The sequence below is a fragment of the Ciconia boyciana genome, chromosome 3, assembly GCF_034638445.1.
Source record: "Ciconia boyciana chromosome 3, ASM3463844v1, whole genome shotgun sequence".
NCBI lineage: Eukaryota > Metazoa > Chordata > Aves > Ciconiiformes > Ciconiidae > Ciconia > Ciconia boyciana.
In genome coordinates, this window is record NC_132936.1 from 118,328,527 (window position 1) to 118,333,799 (window position 5,273).

Consider the following 5,273-nt stretch of genomic DNA (forward strand, 5'->3'; position numbering starts at 1 on the left):
CCAGAGAGGATGGATTGTATTACAATCTCGGTGCAAAGGGCCATGTTCCTGTAGCAAGAAAACAGTGCCTCGTTCAACCTGTTTGATGCTCCCACTTACCTTTCAAAGTTGAAAAATAGAAGCTGGACCTCAACTAAAGAAAAAAAAAAAATCATCCCCAGAGCATGTTCCTTCTCCCTGGTAAATTAAGTGGTTTATATATTTAGTAAAATTTCTGTTTTCCTCGCGCCATTCCTGGGAGTTGCATTTCCTTCAGGAGTTTATAGAGTGCTCGTTCTTCTCCTGGATATTTTATACAGGCCACAGAGCTGTTCCCTCTGAAGTTAGCAATAAAACTTTCTCCACAAAGTCCGGGCCTATAGTCAAAAGACCTGACCATAAAATACCGACCTACCTTACCTTCTGCTGAAATCACCCTTTCAGATAGTACTCAGCATCTTCCTGAGATAAGTACCTGCGTGTATGCAGAAACCCAATTCTTTATTTTTGGGCAAGACTTGGAAAACTGGGTAAGTAACAAAAGCAAAACAGATTTTGCTTGCACAGGTTAATGCCAAATCCAGAATCCAACAGGGGATTTATGAAGTCAGCTGGACCCCCGTGCCATTTCCACTGACGGTGGAAATGCTAACTCTACAGGCTCAGAAATTCCATACATGAGATATTTGAAAAAAACCCAAAGTGTAATAACATCAGCGGTAAGCCCTGCGCATGATACATGGTTTTATTCCTGAACCCCTACAGCCCATACCCAACGCCTGTGCGATGATTAGTTGCCCGGTCTCCCACGCACATTGATTAACATGATGCTGGATTTTGCTCTAGATGTCTCGCCATTGTATAAGCTGCTTTTTTTGCCCAGAGATTCATTCATTCTTCCCAAATTCCAAATCAGTTCAGTCTTTTTGTCCCACATCACCACCAGTTTGGTCCCTCCCAGCTTTCTCTAATCTCTGTCTCTGTCACCTTTCTCTTCAAGTGAATTCTCCCACCAAATCCTACTTTTGCTGAACTTTTCCATCAACAACATCCATCTCTCGCTTTTACTACTCATAATTTTGTCTAAGTTTCTTCTTGGCTTCTTCACCACTGTCAGTCAAGAGAAAGTGCAGAGGGGAGCACCTGCAAGCACTCTTCATCCCCTGACTCCCCATCCCTGCATTTTTAAGAGGGAAGAGCTCAGGAGTCATCCTTGCTGGTCCCACTGACCCATGCCAGCTTTGCCCCATGAGGCTGGCATGCGGCGGAGGAATGTCCCCTCTCCAGGCTGGTATTGGCTGATGCTGGAGTCGTCCATCTCAGCTGGAGCTGCCCCCAGCTTTGCCAAAACTTGGGTGGAAAAAGAGCTGGTGGTGCAGCAGGAGCAGGAACCACCTGGGGGATAACTGAGCTCAGCAAGTGCCCCCGAGTAAGTACCGTGCAACGCGGGTCAGATGCATGGAAGGAAAACAAAGTTTAGACATACTGAATATATTTGGTTGCTCCATGACACTTTCCATGTTTTTCTATTCTTTTCCTTTTCTTTTGCTTTTTAACTTGGGGGGGGGGGAGGGAGTGCAGCAGAGTTTCTGTCACGAGTTTCAGCGATTCTCCTGTCACATTGCGCTGCTGCTAACAGGAACTTCCTGTTTAGTTGCTACATTCAAAGGACGTATATAAACAAGAGAGTCCCAGAAATGACTAAATACTAAGCACAGAAGGTTTTTATTATCATCTTTTGAGTCTTGTACATGGGGAAGGCTTCATTCCTTCTTTTTCTTTTCTTTTCCTTTTTTTTTTTCCTGGGCACAACTAAATTCCAAAACATTTCTCGAGTGGTGACTTGTATTCCGGTCTTTATTATTTCTGACAATATTTTAAATAGTTGGAGTTGAATTTTCTGCCAAGGAAGGCAGGCTGTCAGGCGGTAACTGTATTGTGTAGAACCAAAAATTGAACGTACACGCAAAGCATAGTTGGGAAACTTGAACTCAGAACTGGATGGCATCTTTTTTTCATCTGAATGTGATTACCATTTGAGTAGCCTAATGTCGGCACTGGGAGGTTTTGCTGCATGTATTCTCAGCTTGGAAGTCTTCTCCATCAGGGCCAAAAAAGGGTATAACAGGTGCATGAAGAATTTGCTAACGTGCTTTGAAGAACCCGTGCAAAACAAGTAATAGTGCATGTGTCTGGAAAGTCCCTATCGGTCCCAACAGCGTCTATGTCATGTTGCTCTTGACTAATTCTTGGGCAGCACTTTGAATACTTACAACACCGTCTCAGCACCAAGTGTCATCGTGACCTTGGCTTTCTCAAAACTCTCCCCATCCAAACCAAAGCGCCAGAGAAAGACGGGGCAAAGGCAGCACATCCCACCAGGAGAAGGTTCAACTCCTCCTCTTCCTCACGCTGAAATATTTGGCTAATGTCATAGAGATTTGGCTAAGTGGATTCAATCAACTGTTTTCACTCTATTATAGTTCATAATCCCTATTCAAGATGAAGTGCACTGCAGCCTAATGAATGTGGTAATGGAATCCTTGTGTATGTTTTTCCACAGCAGGGTGCAGATTAGCATAAGTGTCATATTCTGTTGGCATGCCTGCTATTATATCTGAGGCGTCGCACACACTGGGAATTTTTCAACTGGATAATAATAAGATGAATATGGTATGCACATGCACATAGAACACATGAGTTTTAGAAAGTGATCTATAATAAATCTCACCTGGAGGGGCATTATGATAGATTAACTTTGCATTTTGGCTTCAAAATGCAATGTTTAAGCCAAGCGTATGGTAACACGAGTACAAAAGAATTAGATTAAATTTCATGCACAGTTTTAAAGAATGTTGTCATTTAGGGCAGCGGTGTGCTGAAGAGTACGCTGTAGGTCTTAGGGTTTCATATATTCCTATATGTCATATAATCACGTTCAAAAGCCCAGCCTAGATGTCCCCCTTGCTCAAAGCTGATTGTTGCCGCTCTGAGATGGCACACAGGTAGAGGAAAGCTTCTGGATTGTAGAAGATCACCATGTATGTGCCTCCTCAGCAGTCGCTGTTGGCCTGTGAAAGATGAAGAAAACCCTAAATATCTTTATTTCAACCACACTTTGGTTTTACCTGCTGAATGGTTTGGGGGTTTTTTTGCAGGCTGATCCAACTAGGACTGAGCAGAAGTTAATGCTCAAACAAAAATCCCTCCCAAAACACAGAGTCAAGTGCTCACCGTGAAGTGATATAGCTTTTGGTCTGCGTTTATGACCTCTGAAATGAATTTTGCTCCGAGTGGTAGGATGCATGTTTAATAACTTAAGGCATTTTAGTTTTCCTTTGGTTAAAGAAACTCTTGATGAATCTCCTTGCACATCACCTAGGAGAGACAGCACAGCTTATGATTAGTCCCAGAATTTATTACTTGATTATGGAAAGTGCAGGCCTGAGAAATTCATACCACTTAAGCAGTGGTTTAGTGTGACTAATCAAAGAGGTTTTCCTGGCACACAGGAGGTATCAATATATATAGACTAGTGTAGAAAAGCGTATCTTTATGCTTTTAAGCATGGTGGCACGGTAACAGCTTAAGCATATTAATCAGTCCAAGGTAAGTGCTGCTTCTGTATCATATTTTAATCTGATTCTTTCTGCAGTGTTAGAGAAATTATATCTGTGGCTGCAATAACATTTAGAAAAGAAACTGTTTGCCAAGTGAACGAGACAATCGGACCAGTCATTCAGACCTGAGAATTAACCACAAATTTCGTTTACCTTTATTATCAGTACATTTCTGCACAATCACCACAAGTCAAACTATTTGAACTTTACTGAGAAGGCAGCGAGCCATCAGAGGGTGTTAATGTTTGTTTGTTTGTTTGGTATTTAGTCTGGAGGAGCTTTGCTTTTAAAAAACATCTATTATCGTGAGTCAGTAATCTGATATATTTTTCCTGAGAACAAAACTTGGACTTCAGAGGGCTAGGCTAATATCTGCAATACAATTGAGTTGCAAGTGTTATTCTCTGTTTTTTTCTGAAGCCTGAATGACCTTTTCAAAACTTAAAGAAAACCGTGTCTCGCCTGTGTGCGTATTAGCAGGAATTGGTTTTCTAGCAACTCCACAAAGCTCATTAAAAAAATAAAATAAAATAAAATAGAAAGTCCCACTGCTGGTTGAAAGAATGTAAATTGGGGTTTCCAGTGAAGTTCAAGCATCCTTTACAATCACATCACCCCTTTCCTTGAATGTGGTATAAAGAGGCTGGGTGGCAAATGTATTTAAGACTCTGAGGAAAAGGGCTGTTAAGTCGACCTTGGTAACTTAACTGAAACAGTATACGTGTAAATCCATTGCAAATCCCTGGCCTTTTACAACTTCTGTCCCAATGGAAATCAGATCACAGAACTGTTTACAAGAGACTACGAGTCATTTGGATAAAGAGCCATGACAGCAGGCCCCGTATTATTTGAAATTTTAGTAACCCAAGCCTAAACAAATATTCTAAAAGCAAAATAATAAGGATTAGGTAATTATTATGAGGTAATTATACTTACGATATTTTGTATTTAGTAGAGAAGAATGATTTCGCTGTAAATGTCGATGCTTTGCTGGGTTGCAATCAGTTGCAGTCTTTGGTGTTTAAAGATAACGTTCCTGTTTCAAAAAAAAAAAAAACGTGCATATATATCTCTTACCCTGAGCTTTAGGTGTCCTGAATAGTAATCTTTAAAACGGCTAGAAGTAGCGCCATAAAAATATTTTACAACATTATTTAATGTATGAGCTAATCCCCAGCTAATGGTCAATTTTTGCCATTTTTTCTAAGCCGGGAGGAGAGGAGAGGGGAGGGTGGGGACCCTGCTCCCTTTCAGCCAAACACCCCATCGGCGCGGGAACAAAAGAGAATCACTTCAATTTTCCTTGCTCTGAGAACCTTCTTGGCATCGCGAACAAATACTATGTTTTTGTCAGCACGTCAATTAATCTTCCCCAAATAATACTTTATGAGCATATGTTTGGAAATAGTTGTATTAAACTCATGTAAGGTTGGGTGGTGGGTTTTTTCCTTCCTCCCCAAAGTCACTTTGAAATATTTACTGCAAACAGATGTGAGTATACTGTTAACTTGAAGAATTAAAGTTCTTTCTTGGGGAAATCATTATTTTACAATTAATAATTGTAGAAAGGGAGGAGGCCCGCCTGTATGTGTAGTGTTATAGGAAGCCCCTGGATTGCTCCGAGTGAAATTTGCCTTTGATGCTTCTTGTTATAGTTGGGGCTGCCTCATCCTC